This window comes from Bos indicus, chromosome 26, assembly GCF_029378745.1.
Source record: "Bos indicus isolate NIAB-ARS_2022 breed Sahiwal x Tharparkar chromosome 26, NIAB-ARS_B.indTharparkar_mat_pri_1.0, whole genome shotgun sequence".
Classification (NCBI taxonomy): Eukaryota; Metazoa; Chordata; class Mammalia; order Artiodactyla; family Bovidae; genus Bos; species Bos indicus.
Genome location: NC_091785.1, coordinates 25977633 through 26001436, shown reverse-complemented (window position 1 = coordinate 26001436; position 23804 = coordinate 25977633). Strand labels below are relative to the sequence as shown.

The window sequence follows — 23804 nt, the reverse complement described above, 5'->3', positions numbered from 1 at the left end:
ATTTATGAAGCATTTTTATCTCTGTGCTTATGATAGCATATCAAGCAATTTTAAAGGCCACCTTTCATATTAGTTTTAAAATAAGGAAGCAACAAATAAGTGGACAAATATTAGCCCCAGGTTTCTGGAGTTACTGAACGGCTCCAACTCTTTTAGTGTAATTAATCTTGGATTCAGATTATGAATGTTTTATGAAGGGAAATGAATCAGCCAACTGATAAAGGTCAAGATAAGGAAGCAAAGTTTTGTAGAAATGGTTGATCACGTGTTTATCCATACCTTAATACCATAAAGGGATTTCCTCCCTTAGATCATTCAGTGATTCATTTTGCCATGGTGTGAAATCTATAGTAATTGCCATTGGCTTACTTTAGATCTGAAAGTCCCTTTAACACCAGTGTCACCCCCACTTCGTCATCTGCCCTGGTGAAGAAGACTTAATGCAGGAGGTCTGAGACTGCTCTTCTCAGAAGCACTTGCTTGTCATGCTGGCCCTTGGTTGGATCTGAGAACTTAGCTCTTGGAATATTCCAAGTCAAAAGGTCACTAAGAAGAGTGGATCACTACACCTGACTGTTTTTGGAAACAATATGGTTTATGACAAATACTTGCTTTATTTCAGAGCCTGGAATTTTGGTATACGTTAAGCAGTGCTTATGTGATCAGCCCCAGTAAAAACCTTGAGTGCTCATTCTCTAATGGGTTTTAAGGGCAGAAACATCACACACACACATACACTGTTGGTAAAGAATGTGCTTTTGTGACCCTTCATAGACGGACTGGAGTATAAGGAAGCCCACACAGGGACCCCTGCAAACTCTGCCTGTGTCTTCCCCCTTTATGATACAGCTATATATCCTGACTACTACTATACTGCTGTAATAAATCTTAGGTATGAGTACACCAACATGCTGAGTCTAAGAGTTCTTTTCAACTAGCCTCCATACTTGAGGATCATCCTGTCTTAGAGACCTCCATCACAGCCGCATTCTTCTCATAGATTTAATGAGTCTGGGCCGCAGCATCCCATCACTTGTTAAAGAAAGAAACAGCACTTTTTGTATCCAGCTGAAGATCAGCTTTTTTTTTTTTTTTCTGCAAGTGGAAAGACAGATACCTCTTAAAGAAAAAGAAGCTAACTTTAGCTAAAAGGACAGGATTTATTTTTCTACCTATTTAGGTTGTAAAACACTATCGTTATTTGCACACAAGTGTTTAATTGCTTTGGTAATCTTCCTTGGCAATCTGTGGCCACAGTATCTGGAATTCATTATAGGCTGTGAAGTTTCATTTGTTTTAAATGTGCTGCTTTTTGATTTCCCCAATTGAATGAGTGCCCTCTTGTTGTTCTGTTATGGGAAAGGGTAAATAAAAACGCCAACCAACCTTTCCCAAACCATCCATCATGCTTTACTACCTGTGTCATAATTCTTTCTTATTTTCAGTACTGCTGAATGGTACTCAATTCCCTGCCCAGAAAAACCTACATTTCTCTTCTTCCCTGAATGGCACGACTAGAGATGCTGTAAGCTTTTCCCAGGTCACCCTTGGGGTGGCATTAGAGCAAGCTTTTCCAACAAGTGTAGGTATAATTGGCAATCAAGCAGAGCATGAATATACTAAGTTGCCTATTAAGTATGAAACAACTTTACCTTCCTCTCTCCACTGCCTACCAAATCGCAATCAATTTATTTACCAAGGACACTGAAAACTGGGAATTCCCTCCAGAGCTCTCAGCAGCAACCAACCAAAAATAGACATCCTCTAACTCTCCTGCACATTGCTACTTGTGATTATTCCAATCTGTTTAACAGAAGCTTGGAACATTGTCTAAACAAAAGGTCGCTCTATATTATTGTCACATATCTATGGACATTAGAATCTTTTACTAAATTTTAAGACACACCTCTCAGGCTACACTCCCATGACATTCTGCTTTTGTAAATCTAAGGAGGGAACCCAGGGGTGCATCTTTTTTTTTAACAAGTTTCCCCAACATATGATGAGAATTTAAGGAAATCTTAACTGTAATTTAGGAAAATGTCAGAAAGAGCAACATTCAATGTATTTCTCTCTCTAATACATGATTATCTTAGAGAGGTGAAGAGGAGAGGCAATAAGCAAACTCAGAAGTTATGGCTTTTCAGCTCAAGAACTTTCAAAAATGTGCAGCAGGAAGACACAGGAGAGAAATGAACTGAACTTTGGAAATCATCTCTTCCCTTTTCCTCCCATTCTTCTGTGAATCTGTATAGGTTTTCATCATCTCAGAGCCTCTAAACAGAACAGTTGCTTTTTTCTTCTAAACATCACAGATAAATAGTTTGGTGGTTTGGTTGTAAGAGACAGCTGAGTCCTCTAAGGACTGCCTAAGAAACAAAGAAGGGGAACAAAGAAGTTAAACCTATTTGCCCTCGTGGCTTTTATTATTAAGGAGAATAAGTGATGCACACAACTGTTATGTAATTATAACGCATAGAAACAGATCAGACTAATCCATCCTGGGCCACACATGGTTTGATTTTTTTTTTTAATAAAATACTTCAGCTAAATTGATTTGAGATCCTTAAGACAACAACTTTTAGGAGTTGGTGGTCATTTTTTAAAACAGAAGAAATCTACTCTTTTCATTCTTCCAGTTGGTTGCCTGATGCATCAAGACAGCTGCCCAGGATACACCTCATTTAATTGTAATTGTTATTTATAAGTTTATGAAATGTGGAGCCAACACTTAGAGTCTTGTTTGCTCCAAACATCTCTTGGACACTTAGTAACTTTCCTTTACTTACATGCTTTTTGCTTATTTTCTTTTTGTCCTCATGCCCTAGTGGCTCTCCTCTCTTTCACTCTTGAGTTCTCTCTCAGTCTCTCTCACATCTTTTTTCTTCTTTCCCCACCATTTCTCCTTCTGACTTTGCATAAAATAATACAATAATGTAAAGGGCTGCCTCAATCATTTGGCCTAACTACAGTAGACCCAGTTGAGAGATTTGCTGCATACCATCTGTGATATTGTGATTTATAATAAATATATATTTGGTTTAATTCCTTAACTTGGGATATCTGATTTTCTTTAACAATAATCTTTTGATGTTCAGACTATTGGCCTTTGGTCACAAAACTTCTATATAACCTGGCTCCTCCCCTCACTGACTCAGAGCAGTTCTCTCTGGGTTACTTGAGATGTTATCTCCTGAGCTTGAAGTCCTCAAATTTCCCACTGAATAAAACATAACTCTCAAATTTTAGGTTGAGATTATTTTTTAAGTCCACACCACTTAAATGTGCCCTAACTTCCCCAGCTGTTCTCTGAGCATAGCGCACTTTGCTGAAGTCTGGATACTCAGAATGTGCCCTAACTTCCCCAGCTGTTCTTTGAGCATAGCGCACTTTGCTGAAGTCTGGATACTCAGAATTTTCCTGGTGCTCTAGTCTAATATCTGAATCTTCAGAACAAAGCACAACTGTTTCCAGGATCTGTCTTTCTCCCCTACCTGTGGTCCTGCAGCATTGCAAGCCTTCATGGAGAAAACCAGAACATTTTCCCACAGAACTTCATACAAGAAGAACTGTCCCCAAATTGCTTCAATGGAATACATTTTGATAAAGAAAATATCAGAAACCTCTCACACTGGTCTTTCAATTCCACAAATAGGTCACGCTTGTTAAACATAAGAAATCTGAGCTTGATGTTTCCTGGGGCTTCCATAGGTGACTTCTTCACTGTATTCTGCTGCTGCTGCTGCTGCTAAGTCGCTTCAGTCGTGTCTGACTCTGTGTGACCCCATAGACGGCAGCCCACCAGGCTCCCCCGTCCCTGGGATTCTCCAGGCAAGAACACTGGAGTTGGTTGCCATTTCCTTCTCCAATGCATGAAAGTGAAGTCGCTCAGTCATGTCCAACTCTTCGAGACCCCATGGACTGCAGCCTACCAGGCTCCTCTGCCCATGGGATTTTCCAGGCAAGAGTACTGGAGTGGGTTGCCATTGCCTAGTCTCGCTCAAATGTTGCCTCCTCAAGGAACTGTTCCTCTGTGTCTTACAAGCTGTGGGGTTTAGAAAGCAACTTCATGTCTCTGGGCTTCTGTTTCCTCCTCTAGGAGAGAAAGCTAAAACACTACCTCCTTCAGTGAGTTTTTCTGGGCATTAAATGATTTAAAATATAATACTCTTAGAACAGTAACTTCCCATAGTCAACTCTATCATTACCACTATTATTATTGTTATTATTTGAACTCTTGCTTTCCTTCCTCACAGTCATTCTAACAAATTTACCTATTTTCTTCAAAGCATTATTATAATATTATCTCAAATTACTGTTCACTGCCATTCCCTGTTTACTTGTTGATTTTCAATAACCTTCAACCTGACAGGTAAATGTCATAAAAACTTCTGTCTCTGCATGACTGCATTCCCATTGATTAGAATGGCCCCTGGCACAAAGTAATCCATCAATACTATCAGTTAAATGAAGGGATTCTTGCACAAATGAACAAAAGGCAGGCTCCAGAGTATTACCATATCCCTAGCATTCCCTGGCCTATGAAAACACTAACTGCATTTCTGAATTTTTGAATTTGGGAAGCTTTTGGCCATCCTAGACTTCATGGAATCAAAGGGATCTGTGTTCTAAATTTGGTGTGAATATTCCTCATAATATCTGTGTCAGATTAGGAGAGAGAGAAAGAAGACAGTTACATTCAAAACTGAGGACCATCAATCTAAGAATAGGACCTAGCAAGTGTATTGAAAAGCAATTAAACGCTCCCAAAGGAAACATGGAACACCATCGTGCAAACATAAACACTGGGCTATTTGAGGCTAGTTTGTCTGAAGAAAATTATCTAATCTTGAATTCCACACATAAAAAGAAAATTAAAAAATAAATTGTAAAGTATTCTGTCTAAATAAATGGTGGTATTTTATACAATGGAATATTCTGAAGCTCTCAATAAAAGAATAAGATAGATCTTTATATGGCTTGAGACATATTTGTTAGCATTTTTGAATAAAATATTCAGAGTAGTTAAGGAAATTGAATGTTTTCTATGGTGGAAATATACTCAAACTATGAATATTTGCTTTCTCCACTTGTGTATATACACATTGCATGGGTGTGTATGTGTATACATGTATAAACAAACAGGACGAGGTCTGGAAAGAATGCACAAAGAGTAACAGTAGTGGTCATCCTCAGGAAGGATCAGAGGAGAACAGAATTGCTTGAGGTAGTCTAAGTGGTCTCTGGCTTTATGTGTAATATACATTTTTTCAACAAAATCATATTCATGCCTTCTTTGATTGATAAATTGTTTTAAATTTAAAAATCAAAAAAAGAGAGCACATTTTCCACGTGTGTGGAAATTGCCCTGAAAATTCTGTTTGCATACTAGACTTCTGTATGGTTAACACAACCACAATAGCTATTAGCACTACTTAACTGAAATGAAGATAGTTTAGCACATATTATCCTGAATACAACTGTGCTATATTGAAATGGGTGTGACTTACTTTTTCAGGTACATACAAACATCTGTTTATAAGTTATACAATTTAGCAGCAGGCTGTTAGCAAACTGGTATTTCTCCCCTACAATGTATTTTTCTGATTCTTTATTAATGAAGATTTTTTTTTTCTATTTTAAATTTTGGGGCTTCTCTTTAAGTCTCTAAAATTTCTCAAAGGTTACTGATGGTTTCAACATGAAACTATTAATTTTTCTCTAGACCCTTGAATTAACTTTGCCTGGGTGTAGAGATACAAGTTCATTTGACTATTGCTGAAAATAAAATGTATTGCTCCTTCTACATTGGACTTTGGGGCTTTTAAAATTTTTGTTTTGTTTTTGGTAATGAGAAGCAATGCTTGTTCTGTCTTTTTCAACCGGGACAGAAGTACTTGGCAAAGACTGGAAAAACCGGAAGTGCAGGTTTGTTACAGTAAATATACTATTTGCCCCAAAGGGCTGTGCTATCTCCTGATTGTTTTCACTGAATTGCGAACACGTTAGTTGCCCTACCTGTTTCAAAATTCCCAGTTGATTTAGGCCTTTCTTTAGCTTGGGCCTCTTTCATCTCACATAATTCCCCCCTCTTTTTTTTATGGAGCTCCCTGTCAGCACCCCAAGATGCAACACTGGTTTCCTTAGTTGATATATCCCCTTTCCTTGCCCTTCTGGAATACTTGCGAAGGAGTGTATGGTCAGATTTTCAGTGTTTAATCTCCTATCCCTTTTGAGCCACATCCTTTCTGAGCCACTAGTTTAAAAATCCTTCTTTTCTATGAATCTTTTGAAATCTGGTCTACCTCTCCCTGTTACCTATTATAAAGTCCTCCCTGGTGTGGTCACTTTCTCCCAGGGTTCTCATAGCCTCCAGAGCACCAATTCCATTCTTCCATCTTTCATAACTGTATCCAGAAGGGCAGTTACATTTACTGCTTTCTCTACCTCTGACACTGCCGGATGCTCACTTTGATTCGGATGAGATTTCCAGCTGATAAGTGTATAACTGATGTCTGCTAGTACCATGGTATTTTGGAAATGTTCGTTTTTTTCTTTTACTTTTTTCCTCCCCTGGTCAGAATGTCCATTAGTAATCATCATTAGTGATTTCATTGTCCATTTCTATCTACTTTTAACCTTATCCAAACACCATACCAGGTGCAGGGCCTGAGACTCTTGACAGCCGTATGTTAAAGATTTTCCCTCAAACTGGAAAGCAAATGGAATTTTTAAAAAACTGACTGTTTCTGTTCTTAAGAAGAAAGATTTTTGTGTCTCTCCCAAGAGATAAGCTGCAATAAGGAAGAAGAAATGCAAAGACTGAAAATCCTCTGGTAAATGTCTCTTTAGCTTAGAAATTATTTGTTACTATTTTTTTCTGTATTTTTATGAAAGAATAAGAAAAAACAGCTGTAACAGAGACTGATATGTATTCACTACTCCTATGGCTCTTTTTATTATCAGGTTTTTCCCAGGTTTTTGAAATATAATTGACATACAACATTGTATGAGTTTAAAATATATACCATGTTGATTTGATAAAATCATATATTCCAAAATGATTGCCATCACAGTGTTAGCTATTCCTACTTCTCTTTTCTCCTGTGTGCACATCTATGTTTTATTTTCTAGCGGCAGTTGCAGGAAGGAGGCCATGCAGCTAGGTTCAAGCCATTGGAATGTAAATGATGTGATGTTCGTGATTTCAGACCTTGCTCCTGTAAAACCTCCTGCTTGATCCTATAATCTCTCTTGCCTTGCTTTTGCCTGAATTCAGAGGATAAAGGGGCTAGATCCAAGAGATGATGGCACTGTCACATGATATAGGAAGCTTACATTCCTGCAATACATATGGAGGAGAGTACTCATTCTCTTAGCTAACCCACTTCAACCCAGTATCTGCCTTCACAGCCCACCCAAAATATGCTTAATGACTTTAAACTATTGAATCCAGGTTTTATCTAATTCACATACTTTTATCTAATTCACATACCCTTGCTTTCCCTGTTATATTTTTTCCCATTAACCACAATTTGCTTTGTCAAGTTCTTTCCATCCTTGACTTTCATGGTATCATCGGTTATGGTTCTCCTTTTACCTCCTAAGGTTCTCTCTAGTATCTCTTCTTTCAGTGTGGGTATTCATGAAGTTCCATCACCACCTACTCATCACTCAACAAGCTCTCCTTGGATATTTAATTCCATTTCTATATTTTTTAAACTAACATTTAATAACTCATTTCAAAATGTGGTCCCAGTTTCTAACTTCATGTTTTCTGATAACATGCTCTTTCTCTGTCCTGTGTACTGGTAATAGTGTACTATTTAACCTCCAAGGGATATGCTACATTCTTGCATCCCTCTTTTTTCATGGACAAGTTTCTCTGCCTTTCATGATCAAACTCCTATTTTTGTCTCAAGCAAATCAGTCACCATTGCTTCTCTGATTGTCCCTCCCATGCAGAACTAGGAGCTCTCTCCTCTATGATCTAACTGTAACTTCCACTTATATCCATTGTTATAGCACGAAACACAATCTCTTGTACTTCTTTACTGCAGTCACTACCAAGGCTGTGAATTATTCCAAGGCAGGTTTCCTGTCTTACTCATTTGTGTGTACCCCATTTTCAGCATAGCATCTGCCATAAAACAAGCACCTGGTGAAGATGGTTTGAAGCATTATGAAATGAAATAATAGCTTACTAAACTCTCTTTGAATAAATATTGAAATTTGGAAGAATTTCCTGTTCTGGGTTACAGTATAGAAACAACTCATCCAACTTTGAGTCCTCCATCAAAAATGTTAAGGAGAACATTTGTTGTTAGTTGGAAATGTTGTGGATTATTTGGTAGCTGTAGTAGATACAAAGGGGTTTTGCTTCCAGTCTAATCCTGGAAGTTTCTGTGAGAATACTGAATTCCATAAAGTATGAGTTTTAAAACATTTATAGTACCTGCACAGAGACAGAAGTATGATGGGGACATGCCTATATTCTATTATTATAGTTCTCTTATTTTATTTGGGGATCAAAGCCTGATATATTGGTGTGCTCCTCAGAAAAAGCTAGATACAAAAAACAACCAACAAGCCAACAAAAAACACCCGAAACAGCACTTTATACAATAAAAATGCGTTTATACTTTATCTTACAGTAAAGAGAACAAATCTGGGTGCTCCATCTAGAGATCTGAAAAAAAAATGGGAAATATAAGTCTATAATTGAATATAGGAGAGTAAAAAAAAAATGGGAAATATAAGTCTGTAATTGAATACAGGAGAGTAAAGGTGAAAGTTGTACTTAACCTGCACCTATTTCTACCCACCTTGGTTTTAAGATGGGCAACACTTAAGTACAATTCCACTAAGACCTTCTTCATAAAGAGATGTATCACAGCAAGAATGGGTAGTTAAGGGAAATTCCAAAGTAAAAAAAGACAGTAATAGTAGCCATACTTTACACAGTAGGAGAACTTTGGGTAAGTCAAGGCACCTCAATATGATATGTAAAGAGCCATATCAATCAACAAGTGTAGGCAATACTGATATTAACCATGTCCAGAAGACGACTTGTTCAAATAACCCCCCTTCCATGAAGTCTTTCTTGGTTTTTCCTCATTTCAGTTCAGTTCAGTCACTCAGTCATGTCTGACTCTTTGTGACCCCATGGATGGCAGCACACCAGGCTTCCCTGTCCATCACCAACTGCTGGAGCTTACTCAAACTCATGTCCATTGAGTTGGTGACACCATCCAACCATCTCGTCCTCTGTCGTCTCCTTCTCCTCCTGCCTTAGTCTTTCCCAGCATCAGGGTCTTTTCAATAAGTCAGTTCTTCTCATTAGGTGGCCAAAGTATTAGAGTTTCAGCTTCAACATCAGCCCTTCCAATGAATATTCTGAACTGATCTCCTTTAGGATGGACTGGTTGGATTTCCTTGCAGTCCAAGGGACGCTAAAGAGTCTTCTCCAACACCACAATTCAAAAGCATCAGTTCTTCAGTTCTCAGCTTTCTGTATAGTCCAACTCTTACATCCATACATGACTACTGGAAAAACCATAGCTTTGACTGCATGGACCTTTGTTGGCAAAGTAATGTCTCTGCTTTCCTACTCAGAAGCAAATGTTACCTCTTCTGAGCTCAGTTGTATCTGGATTCTGCTTCTCTAGTGAAATGGCACCCCACTCCAGTACTCTTGCCTGGAAAATCCCATGGGCAGAGGAGCCTGGTGGGCTACAGTCCATGGGGTCGCTAAGAGTCGGACACGACCAAGCGACTTCACTTTCACTTTTCACTTTCATGCATTGGAGAAGGAAATGGCAACCCACTCCAGTGTTCTTGCCTGGAGAATCCCAGGGACGGGGAAGCCTGGTGGGCTGCCGTCTATGGGGTCGCACAGAGTCGGACACGACTGAAGCGACTTAGCAGCAGCAGCAGTGATATTTAGCATCAGCACTATGTCTCATGTTCCCATATCTTCTAAGCCACTCTGAGAAGTCTTTGAGTTCAGGAATAGTATCTAATTTTACATTTTGATATGATCAATAGCAGCTAGGATTGTGTCTGATGCATTTTGGTGTTCAACAAGCAATTTATTGAACTTACATTAATAACCGGTTCTTTCTTGTAGGTCAGAATGAAGCCTATAAAAAAAATTATGACTCATCTCTCTCTCTACACTCAAATTTCTTAGTATGAAAATTTAAGAATACTTATCATACACACCTCTTTGTGTGCAGTAAAACTTCCATCAGGTTTCTGCTGGAATTTAATAAACATTTATTGAGTAGCTACTGAAAATGAAGAATTTAAAAACTGGTATTCAGAGTCAGCTTTTTGCAACTTCAGAGCCTTGCCTCTGACAAGATTGAATTCCTTTGTCATATAACTCTAACCACTTGGCAATGATGAAGAGAATTTCCTTGGTTAATTGTGTCTGTATGTGGATCCTAGTGTAATTTAGAGAAACAAGTGAGTACTTGGAAGATCCAGATTCAATGGTCTAGGCTAAGATTCCCTACAGATGGAACTACTAGGCTTTTTAATCTGTGTACTCTGGTTGATTCAAACAAATGCTCAGTAGAAACAGAAAGCTGGTTTGTTATCACGGAACACCGGTGATAATGACTTTGGGATCAATACCTGCTGAATCTTTCTCCTTCTTCTCCCTAAACATACAGATGCTGCTCTATCAAAGCAGAACTGTTACAAAAGAACTGATTTCTCATTTCCAAACACACGTGGCTTAACTTGCAACCAATTGTGTCAGCTACCTTAAGCCCTTTTCCCGGAGGAAGAGGGCTGTAAATAAGTAAATAAGGGGACTGTGTTTTCCTGCCTTCATGAGAATGGATTTCTGGGCTCCCTTCTTCTGCAAAAAATGATGCAGTGTGTTCTGTTGCTAGCCTCATGCTGTAAATAACATTTTGACTTTGGGCATCCTGGTGAAATATACTTAAAAGTAAATTAGATGGGACTCTAGGCAAAGATATATTTGGAAGTGGGTACCTGCTATGGCTTTGCACTCTGTTGCCATAGGGCTATGCAACCCAAACTGTATTCCTCTTTAGGCCATAAAAAAATAGAAATGTGTGTTTGTAAATTACTTTGTGGATTTTTTTTTCCATTGCTACCTCATGCATGGCTTTCCTGGGGATGTCAACAGAGTCAGTTAGCAAAATAAAGATAGATGGCAAGGAAATAATCCTGAAGGTTTTTTTTTTTTTTTTTTTTTTGCTGTTTTGGGTTTTTTGCAATGCAACTATTATAGATACTCAATTGTACTCATCTTAAGCAGAGATTTTGCCATTAGTTTTCTGCTCTCCTGAGAACCAATTGGCATCCTTTGCCTTAAGAAAGGCAAGATGTTTTTATTAGTGGGTGACTAAGCACTTTGATACTCTGTCATGCTTTTCAGAATTTAAGGAAAATGAAAATAAACTAGGCACTCAAAGTGCAGGGAAGAAACCAAGGTACCAGAATATCTGGTGTGGAAACTGATTGCAAAAACATCCTCAATTTTTCATCCTTCCCTATACTTATTTCCTCTGCAATATGAACTTCACGGTTCCTTTCATCAGAGGTTGGAGACTATTTCCTCAATCCTTGAATGTGGGTTTTGTGATGTACTTTAATAGAATGAGACCAACAGTAATATAGGGAGCCAGTGATGAGCCTAGATATCAACAGGTCTCATGGTCTAAAATCTGTATTCTACCAGAACCCGGCCACGGTAACACAAACATGTCTGTTCTTCTGTGGGGATGTGAGAGAAGGCATGGAGGAGACCCTAGCAGTTCCAGTTAAGGCTATTTCAAAGCATCCTGTAACAACCCAACCTGAAAAGACATGAGAATGGCCTTCTAAGACCAGCAGAGCTGCCTTGTCAACGCATGGCGTACAGCAGTTGACTGAATGAGTCCATCCCAGACCAAAAGAATCAGCTCACTGAGCCATGCTTGAAGCATTAAACTGTAGAATCATAAGCCAATTACATGGGAGCTTTTTAAAGCAATTTTGTTTGGGGGTACTTTGTTATGCAGAAATAACTAACCAAAATATGTCCAATAATAAAAATAGAATTAGCTTTTGAGTTAAATCAGCTGGTGCTCACATTCTGGCTGTAGCATGCCAATGATTAGGCTAGGGGAACGTTTAACTTAATTTCCTCATTTGAAAATTAATATCCACATTTGTATTGTTTCTAAGGGATATAAATGACACAGGTAAAGCATTTGATCCTCAGCAGATTGTGCTATTATAAATAAAAATAATTAGGGATGAAAAAGAAGAGAATTACAATGAGAGAGTTAAGAGAAGAGATAAGAGAGAAAAGGATAGGAAAGAAAGGGGGAGAAAGACTGAAAAGCTGGGGATAATCTGAGGCAGAAAAAATTGAGGTGGGAAGGTCATCTTCTCCTTCCTTGAACGGTTGCTCCCCTTCCTGTGGTTGCTCTCTGTGTGCATGTAAAACAGCATTGGATTAATAACAGCTAAAACACAGCTATCATTTATTGAACCCACAATATGGTTTAGAATCTCTGCAAAGGTTTTCAGAAACAATATTTCATTGAATCCTCACATTCTTCCTATTAGGTAGTTATCATTGTTACTCTCATATTACAAAAGAGAAACTGAGGCTTAGAGGATGTAAGAACCTGTCCAAGACCACACAGCTAATGAGGGACAGGCCACAAGATGAGTTTTGTGTGATACTGGGCTCTTAAGTGCCACAGAGTACACATTTTCCTTAGAAAGCCTGCACTTAGTGGGTAATCTGAGTTTTACAAACCTATCATCATGGACCAAGAAAAGCTTCCTTTTTAATCAAGAAAGCTTTGCAAATCAGATATATCTTAAGTGCACATTAAGCTCCATAAACCAGACACTTTCTTGAGAATGCATTAAGCAAGATGTTAGGTTCATCTTTTAAACATCAGGGTAGCTGGGGGCTTAGTTGGTTCTCAGTGACAGTTCCTTTGTCCTCATCCTTCTTTTTGAGGAAAAAAAAGAAGCCTTTGCATTAGAGCTAGAATTTGCAAGTTGGCAGAATATATATTCTGTAGCCATTAAGGCAAGAACTAGAATTTTATATGAAACAGGTCAGAAGCATAACATTGAATTAGACCATTGAAACCAGTTACTTGATATTTTAACTAACACATTTGCTATTTGACATCTTTTCCCAACTGGAAGAAATGTAATCTAAAACAAACTCAGAAATCCGGAGAGATTTTGCTCTCACATGTTGAAAGTGAAAGTGAGGGGCTAAACATGTTTTATTTCTAAGCTTTGACTGATTCCCACCATCCTGTCATTTTCTTTACTCCATTCAGCACGTGACTCTCTCATCATGAAAAAGAATTTTAGTGAAGAACTTTCTTGGTAGAAATTTGTGTTGCAAAAGATTACGCACATCTACAACACAAAACTGTTGAGGTTTTTTTTTCAGGATGTACGTGCGTGCATGCTCAGTTGCTCAGTCATGTCAACTCTTTGTGACCCCATGCACTATAGCCTGCCAGGCTTCTCTTTCCATGAGATTATCCAGGCAAGAATACTGGAGAGGGTTGTCATTGCCTCCTCCAGGGGATCTTCCCAACACAGGGATTGAACCCATACATATCTCCTGTGTCTCCTGCATTGACCGGCGAATTCTTTGAGCTACCTGGGAAGTGGTTGAAAGTAATTTGAAATAGGCACAGACAGACACACACACACACACACACACACACACACACAGAGCACTGAGTTTGATTTTTAATCTCAGGGTCTTATTTGGGTGATCCCACATTTGGAAATGTTAGTCTGCCTTCAAAGAAAATGCAAGTCAGAATTGTGATGAAGCACCATGATTTCCAGCAGCTAAGATGAATCTTGTGCTGGACAAAGTTTCAAGAGGCCCATCTTAGACAAAGTCAAATGGGCTAACAAAATTATCCTCCAAAACTTTTTATGCATATATCAGAGTGATGTTTTCTCAGAGAGAAAGAGATTCTAAGCACAGCAGGGTCTGAATTGATGGCAAGACCATTACACAGGTGATTATAGCAGAACCAAAGAAAGAGAAAAGCATCCTTCATATATTTCAGAACCCCAATTCAATAGAAACTTAAGACCATTTCAGTTGCTTTTCTTATATTTTATCTTGGGATTGTCTTCCCACGACTTAACCAAAAACTCTTCAATATTCAAAGCATGCTTAAATACAATACACAATTTTGCCTTCTAGAAAGAGTTATACAGCAGCTCCCTTCATATGCATTATTCATTTTTAAGCTGAACTTTACAACTAAGAAGATCTTAAAATACAAACCCTCCTGAAAACAACAGCCAGATTTTTATTCATTTAATTGACTTAAACACAATACCATAGTTTTATAAAACTAGAAATCCGTTGTAGTGCAGTGACAGGTCCCAGACTTATTAGGCTACATGTCCCATTTAGAAAAAGGGACATTTCCCATGTTCCAACTATTACCTAAGTTCTTTCACGTTCATTTAATTCTAATAACTACCCACTATGGTAGGTATTACAGTCTCCATTTTAGGCATGAGAAAATGAAAGACAATAGCTTGCTCATGGATCTGTGACACTAAACTGGAATTCCAGCCCTTATCCACATAGGTCCCAATTTCCTGTTCCTTCCTGGGTGTCATGTGGCCTTTCTGAGCATATATGTTATTAAATATCCTCCTTGTCCCTTGAGAACTGAAGAAGTGATTTGAATGAAGTAATCTGATACTGGCTTGTTTCTCACAGTTTTACTTTAAAAGAAATTGCGTTTGATCCCCCCTATCTTGTACTTTTCTATCATTTTGTCCTTGTTTCTTCTTGACCCTGATTTTCATACTGTCTGGAATCTGTTTTCCTTAAAAAAAAATTACATTTTCTATATGCAAACAATCTTCTCACTGCTCCCTGAAGCCCTAGAGTTTTGCTGTCACTTTTGAAGACAGATAATAATCCAGTGGCTACATAAATAGAATTGTACCCAAAACAGGCCCAGGAAACCGGTGAACCACGAGTAAAACAAGAACAGCAATGAAACTCCAAAATGCAGTTATTAATTCATACCATCAGGATTACTGCTTTTTGTAAAGATATTTTTAATGAGGAAAGATAAACAAAGCTTTTAAAAATATATGCCATTTTAATTCTGGATCATTGATTTTTAATGATTTCCAAGTTTTCTTATAAATTTTTTTTTGCTAAGAGTGAGAAGATTGTGTTATATTACTGATAGGAGCAGAAAGGTCTTGTGCTTTCTTTGAGACAAGGGATATTTATACATTGTGTATTTTTCATTATGCAACTGTTATCACAAACTCTCCAAAGGAAACCTGTGTATATGGATAAGTGCATATCATTTTAACTACTATAAGCTCCACAGTGTGGGAGGAGGAGAACTCTGTATTCTAATTGCCATTGAAAATATGGTTTGTTCCAGCTCTTAAGAGAACTGACATGCCATGTCATGCACGGCCACACAGGGTAGCACCAAGGTTGGTCAAGAGGCAGAAGGGATTTGAGAAAAGTATGGGGGAAAATGATTATGGTTTTTAAGGCAAGAAATGGGTAAAGCAAGGTAAACAGGATGAGAATTGGTTAATGTGAATAACTCCATCAGGCTGCAATTTCAGTAGGGGCTGTCTCGAGTTGTCCGGTACCTAGGCCTGCGCTGATCAGGTCAGGTCAGAGGAATATCGGCTTCACATGTAAACATTCAATAAAGAAGGTGATTGAGAGAGATGAACTTTGGGTCATTGGTTTGCACATGAAAGGGACTAATTTGCTGTCTCTAGGAATTAGCTAGCCATGGCAGAGCCCCTCTTTTCCTAGTCAGCCAAGTTCCTAAGATGTTAAAGTATCATAAAAGACAGAAAATGAAAAACAAGATTTATACAGTCACATAATATGTATATATGACATGAATGAAAAAATAAATAAGTGGCTGATTTCTTCAGCTCAGCATTACAATCTTTGTTCACATCTTCTCTGACCTTTCTGAAAATGAACAAATGATTTCAAAGAGAGCTAACTACAAATTTTTCTCCAACTTTTCCTCCTAAAATGTTACCTGCATTATTCAAGTTAAAGAGGGTATCATTTTGCATTTTATCCAAAAGCAAAAATGAAGTCGATGGACATATATGGATCTGAAAACCAGAGTTCCTCTACTCTCTATTATACATAGGTACTACGTTGAACTTGGGTGATCCATTTTTCTTTAAAATCTCAGATTACCATTTACTGAAGAACTTAAACCCTCACAAAAATAAATGTTGGTGTCATTAAGACAAAAACATCACCAACCCACATTGTAAGCTTTCAGGGAAATGATTTGAAGTGAATATCAATATTTTAAGAAATAAATGAAAGAGAAAGATAATTATTTTAACTTCTGGAGACCTGTAAGTACTGTAGGATACACATTAAAACAACCAAATACTAACACTGTTATGGGGGACTTTGTTCACATAAATAAATTCACAAGGACAGTTTAATAACATTTGCAATTAAAATTATCCTCTGGCACTGGAAGGATGGCTTTCAATTACATGTAGATCATTGGATTCATTTAATTCATATGACTTGTAAATTTGAGAATCTGTTCTTCTAAAAATAAAGCCATGAAATCTTTCCTGAATATACACAACTCCATTAACAACTTCCTTAATTAAAATTATCAACAGTAAATACCTTTGATTACAGTTGCTATATATCATAACTTATTTAATGTTTCATCTATTTTATATAGGGCTTCCCTGGTAGCTCAGACGGTAAAGCGTCTGCCTACAATGCGGGAGACCCGGATTCGATCCCTGGGTTGGAAAGATCCACTGGAGAATAAAATAGCAAGCTGGGGGTATAGCTCAGTGGTAGAGTGCGTGCTTAGCATGTATGAGGTCCTGAGTTCAATCCCCAGTACCTCCACCTTGGACTTTCCCGCTGGTCCACTGGCTAAGACTCTGCACTCCCAATGCAGGAGGCCTGGGGTTTGATCCCTGATCAGGGAACTAGGTCCCACGTACTGCAACTAAGACCTAGGGCAGCCAAATAAAATCTTAGGGCTTTCCTGATAGCTCAGTTGGTAAAGAATCTGCCTGCAATGCAGGAGACATGGGTTCGATTCCTGGGTTGGGAAGATCTTCTGGAGAAAGGATAGGCCACCCACTCCAGTATTATTGGGCTTCCTTTGTGGTAAAGAATCTGGTAAAGAATCTGACTGCAAGTGAGAGACCTCGGATCAATCCCTGGGTTGGCTAGATCCCCTGGAGAAAAGAAAGTCTACCCACTCCAGTATTCTGGCCTGGAGAATTCCAGGGACTATATAGTCCGTGGGGTCGCAAAGAGGAAGGGCAGCTTTCAATTACATGTAGATCATTGGATTCATTTAATTCATATGACTTGCAAATTTGAGAATGTGTACTTCTAAAAATAAAGTCATGAAATCTTTCCTGAGTATACACAACTCCATTAACGACTTCCTTAATTAAAATTATCAACAGTAAATACATTTGATTACACTTGCTATATCTCATACCTTATTTGATGCTTCATCTATTTTATATACCATCATACAGGAATTTTCAATTATTGACTTCATCTTCACATATTCAGACTTAATAATCATGCTTATTAGAGTTTAGCTGCCTTCTTTAAAGCGAAAAACATACACTGTATTTTGATCATAAGCAATTATGTATAACAGAATCCAGAACTTCTGTGTTGATTTTTCTGCACCAAGTCAGGAGGTCATCAAATCTCTTTTGTCCATTGTTTGGAGCCAAGACCATATAAGGAGAAAAGATGTCCTGCCTTAATAGAACAGAGAAAGACAGCACTAGGTGGTCCTAGTATGGTGGGAGGATTTTATCTATTATTAAGGATCAGAGGTATTGAATTCAATTATGTAGATGAATGTTAATCAAGGAAAAAAAAAAAAAAAACAACAGACAGCTGGTCAACCTATTTCGGTAGACTAGCTAAGATGGGAAGGATCAAGAAATGCCAGATGCCTATCAGACAGGTTCAGAATTTGATAAAAAATGCACATGGGGTGACACTAATGAACAAAAGTGAAATTTTGAAAATTCTCAGCTGAATGAGTATGGTTGGAATTTGCTGTCAGAACAAGAGAGATCTACAGTGGAGAACTTGATTCCGATGGAGAAAAGGGTTAATACCACAAAGAGGTGTCCTTATTGCCATTCTGTAGCATTGCCAAATAAGCAGTGGCACATATCTAAGGTAAATAGGTAGGTATGGTTTTAGAGCAAGTCTTTGTTCATGTTCAGTGAGATTCCTGTGTATCCTATTAGTCCTTTGGTGTATGTGGTTTTGACTCCCTGGCAAACTGGCAAATGATACCTGAACTTTAAAGTAACTGTATTAATTAAAATGGTATCTTAATTAGAGAAACAAACGAAAGTTTATGAAGCATGCTCTACTCCCTTTCAATTAAATGATTTAATGTCATTAACAAGAGTCCTTCTTGAGATTATTCAGGGGAGGTCCAGGGATTTGGTTATAGCTGGCCATGTGTATGTCACATCACCAGAACTCTGTTTAGAGGAGGTCCAAGCAAATTCCTGGAAGGAACTCCTCCTAGGGCAAGTGATCTGTAGCTACTGCGCTGTGTTTATTATTGCAGGTGAGGCTGAGTTGAGCATACTACTTTTCACGTAAATAGTCTGTTGTCTAGCCACTGGGGACATTTGCCTAGAGAGAAAGGAAAGCAGAAAAAGGAAAATGCTGAAAGAATCTCTCTCTAAACGTCCATGGATCATTGATCTCAGAACAGTGCTAACAGTACTGGCACTGTAGCCTCAGCAGCATTTTTAGTGGATTTATATTGACACCAAAGCCTTTGGCATGCTGGCATTAGAAAGAGTGACTAAGGGTTAGAGAAAATCTCATGTCTTTCTCATTAAGTGTAGAGTTGCAGCCAACAAAAGAATTTTCAAAGAGGTGCAGGCATTTTACTTATGTATATACTGTATATAATTCATAGGCTATCACACATACACATACCACTGAGAGGTCATATAATAATTGTGTATGTATACAAGACTGCTGGATGGGGGAGCCTGGTGGGCTGCTGTCTATGGGGTTGCACAGAGTCGGACACGACTGAAGCGACTTAGCAGCAGCACAAGACTGCTATATTAGAGTGTTGATGGAGTGGCACTTTCTCTGTTGTAACAGAAAGCAAGATACAGGTAGACTATTCAGTGGCTAGAGGATTAGAATATATAAGTGTAAAAATATTCAGATTTAATCAAATCTCAAATGATAAAATGTAAAAGGAGACTCTAGAGCTCCTTGAATTATGAAAACCTATTTTGAACTGGAGACAATATTTTTCTTTCAGAAGAGTCATCAAAATAAATTGACTTTCTTTGGGAAGATTTTTATTGTTCTTGTGATCTTGTTAAACTTGGCCCTTCCGTTTTTCTTGCCTATAGAGCTGAATGTCATAGGGTACTCACTTCCCAATAGAAGCATCATTATATATTCCACATTATTTTGTCAGGTAGGGTTTAATTCTGTAATTTCTTGTGTTATCTTTCCCTGGTCTCAGTATCAGGGTAACACTGGTCTTATAATTTGGGAAGTGTTTCCTCCCCTACTATTTTTGAGAAGAGTTTGTGAAGAATTGAGATTAATTCTTCCTTGAATATTTGATAAAATCTAATAATCAAGACATCTAGGTCTAGTTAATATTTGAGTTATTTTTTTTTAATTAAATTTATTTATTATAGGATCCATTTAGCCAATCTCTTCAACAGTCAGTTTTAGCTATGTCCTTGTAGAATGTGTTCATTTTATCTGAGTTATACAGTTTGTTGCCTTTTAATTGTCCACTGTACTCACTTTATAGCCCTTTTATTTCTAGACAACTGGTATTTGTATGAAATGCTAATGTTCTTTCTTTTATTTCTGATTATAGTTGAGTCTTCTTTTTTTTTGGTATATCTAACTAAAATTTTTTGTTAGTTGATCTTTCCAAAGAATCAGTTTTTGGTTTCACTTATTTTCTTTATTTCTTCTATACTCTTTATTTTTTCTATTCTCTATTTCAGTAATTTCCACTCTGATATTTAGTTCTTTTCTTTTGTCATCTTTAGTTTTAGTTTTACTTTTTTCTCCAGTGTCTTAATGTAGAGCTTAGGTTACTTATTTGAGATATTTCTTCTTTCCTAATACAGGCATTTCCAACTATGAATTTCCCTCTAGGAACTGCTTAATTCTTAGTTCTTAGCTATATCTCACAAGTTTTGTTATGCTGAATCTTCCTTTTCATTTATCTCAAAGTATTTTATAATTTCTGTTTTGATTTCTTCTATAATCCATAGGTTAATTAGAAGTGTTTATTTTCCTCTTATTTGTGAGTTTTCCAATTTTTTTCCTGGAAATTATTTCTGATTTTATTCTATTTTGGTCTGAGAATGTACTATATATGATTCTTAATCTTTTAAATTTATTGAAGAAATAAATGTCTAAAGAAATGTGGACCTTTAGGTGAAGAAAACAGAGCAAAGGCAAGACAGGAATACACATGAGATACTCACAGTATATGAGCAAATTATGTTAACTATAAGGTTTTTTGTTTTGTTTTGTAAGTTCCACCTAAAGATAAGGCAAGCCTGTGTGTTAAAGCGGTAATGCAACTTTCTGTAAGAACCAGAGGAGATATAGCCCAGGAATACAACAGTAAAGGAAGTTTTTTCAACTATCAAAACACATCTACTGTAGCAAAATCTTATGAACATTATAACTATGGGCATTATTTCAAAATTTTTAATACCTCCGTAGTTAATAGACTGTAGTGAGAGGTCAGAGGTTAAGCAAATCTTACTCTTTACTTGTACATGTGGTATAAGCTATACTATATGCTTACATAGAAATAACATAGCTCTCATTCATGGCAGTGGTCATAGAAACAATTGCACATCTGGTCTGTGATTTTTTGATTTCTATTTCTTTACAAGCATTAGCTCCACAGGCCAGGAACTACATATTGTTTTGTTTTTATAATTTTTTATGCTATGTATCAATATATCCCTAGTATCTAACTTAACAGTAGGACATGGTACAAGTGCAATACACATTCCTTGTATAAGGAGGTGAATGGAACATGGGTTAATTAATGGATGGATGAGTATACATTTTTTAAAAATCACCAGTCATCTTTTTTTGGTGTATGTTAAATGTGAGATGTTTGAGGTCATTTTCTATTGTCAAAATCAGGAAGAAAAAAAAAAAAAAGCAAAACACTTGAATTTCTAGTCCATGAATTGCAAAAATGTCTGCAAAATATCTGTCTTTCCAGAGGTTAGTGTAACTCAGCAAACAAGAGGCCTTCCTGGAGACAGGTTAATGTGTCAGTTATCAAATGAACTAACCATGTCCACTAGGACCCTATGGAAAACTTTCTAAGAACTCTCGCCTTTAAATAACCATTAATAACCATTTTCATCCTTAATGAAATACAGATAATTTTCCCAATGCAAAACTGCTGAGCACCATTTTTCCAATTCATCAACGTGCAAAGCTAGTCTATACACAAATCAATTCAGAGGGTATGCAGAGGGGAGGAAAAGTGAATACCAAGATGAAAATATTCATTAAAAGTGCAAAGTGCAGTAATGATTAGGAGCCTTTACAACTTAACTCTCAACTCTCACAAATGGCAGAAACCAAATTTCTGAGTAATCCTCCCTAGAGTAGGTCAAGGCAGAATGGATTAGTTGAAGGTGAATGGATAGTAATGTGGTCTGATCGATTGCCCTCAGTATGCCTCAGGCACCCCAGAGGGTCAAAGCAGCTTGGTCTGATTGGTTGCACCATAGCCTGTTTTGTCAGAAATTCAAATGAGTGGAGAAACCAAACAAACTTACACTTCTCAAGGGCAAGCTTTGTTTGGAAACAGGAAGTAGGTACCTTGCAGATGTCACACAATGCATATGCGTGTATCCTAGTATTATCAGTTTACTTGCAGAAATTTGTCTCCCTTAGCAACAATCCGCTATACTCTTCGGCTATCATTCAATCCAGTGATAGGTGGATTTCATCTTAGCATTGGCACACAGGTTTCGTTTCTTTATGTGTATGTATATGTATATGTATATATGTGTGTGTATATATATATATATATCTCATGCAGCCAACTTTGAGAGGTATTATGTAATCTTGAGACTTTGCTCACCAGAGCCAGGATATTTCTAGCAAGTGCAGACTCCAAGGACTAGTACTTAGTATGAGACTAGGACATGCCTGGAATAAGTGGGGTTCATTCCAGGGAGGGAAGCTCCAGATGCTGGTGTTGAGGGAGACTAACCACACAGCACAAAAGTCATGGCACAAAATGAAGCAATCCTGGCCAGGAGTAGTCTACTAGAGAAAATGAGAGGTGTGTGACAAAAACGGTTCAAAGAAGCAGGCAATTTACATTAAAGGTGGCAGTCTTGGGCAAGACTACAGTCCTAAAAAGCATCTTCTTTCCTTCCTCCCTCCATTTACTCACTCAACCAAAACATGCTAAGGTATTTTATTTGACAGATATTATGGATATAATGAATTAAACAAATGTACTTCTTGCTCTCATAGACCTTACTATCTAATGGGTGAGACATTTACATATTAAATACACAAACAGATGCATCATGAACTGTGATTAATTTTAATTATCAGAAATTCATGGGTCTGTGAGTGTGATAAGAAATCCTGATGTAGCCTGCTGGGTATGGTGAATACTCACCAACTTCTCTAAGGAGATGTATGAACTGAGATCTGAAGAATCAGCAAGAAAATGGGGTTGAGGAGGCATTCAAAGTTGCCAGGTAGGAGATATTTCTACATTTGAGAAATGAAAAGAAGGCCAGGGCATGTGAACTACAGAAAAGAGGAGGGAGATTGGGACAAGAGGCTGGATAGGAAGCAGAAACTGATCATTCAAAATCTTGTGAATCATGGTAAGATTTTGCTTTTTATTCTAAAAGCATTGGGAAAATAATGAATGCTTTAAATGAAATGACATAATTAGACATTGTGGTTTTTTAAAAAACAGATTACTGTGATTGACACATGGACAAAGAATGGTGGGTCATAAAGGTGGAAGGAAATGGAATGAGATAATTCTGGGGACCACTTAGAAAGCTCTTTTAAAAATTTGCTTTCTGGATGAGAAAGGATGGCAGTGTGTCTGAGGATGCTATAGTAGAAGAAGCTGGAGAGAAGCTGATATATTAGAGGAGGTAAGATGAAAAAGTCATGGTAGATTGAAAGAGGTGTGTGGGTGGTTGATGGAGAGTGAAGTGACAGAATTACTCTTCAAACTCTCATTGAAGAATGACCTAGTTGATTGCACGCTTTACTAACATAATGAACAATAGAAGAAGAACAGATTGACACTAGACAGAGCAGAGGATTGAATTCAGTTTGGGACATTTTTAATTTGAATTCCTTTGAGACATCCTAGGAGAAGTGTGTGGGGGGGGGCGGGGGGAGGGGGGGAATAGCTGGAGGTATAAAACTGCCTATAGGCTAACTCAGTGCAAAGATCCAGACTAGTCTCATAAACTTGGGAGTCATTTGCATGTACATGATAGTTGATGATGGAAGCCTTTGGTGGGTGTGATATTGTCTAGAGAATGAATAGAGGTTGAGAGGGGAGAAGCACTTGGAACCAAGCCTTGAAAAATGTAAACATTTGAAGTTAGAAAGAAAAAAGTGGACGAGAAAGAGACTAGAAGTAGCAAACTGAAAAGAAGAAAAGGAGGTGTGCATGATACATCAC

At 37.6% G+C, this 23804-nt stretch overlaps 1 non-coding gene across 1 annotated transcript; it reads left to right on the top strand.

Moving 5' to 3' along the window:
• Positions 1-16864: 16864 nt before the first annotated feature.
• TRNAA-AGC (transfer RNA alanine (anticodon AGC)) lies at positions 16865-16936 on the top strand. Its single transcript has one exon. It is a non-coding gene; the product is annotated as a tRNA-Ala (tRNA).
• Positions 16937-23804: the final 6868 nt, after the last annotated feature.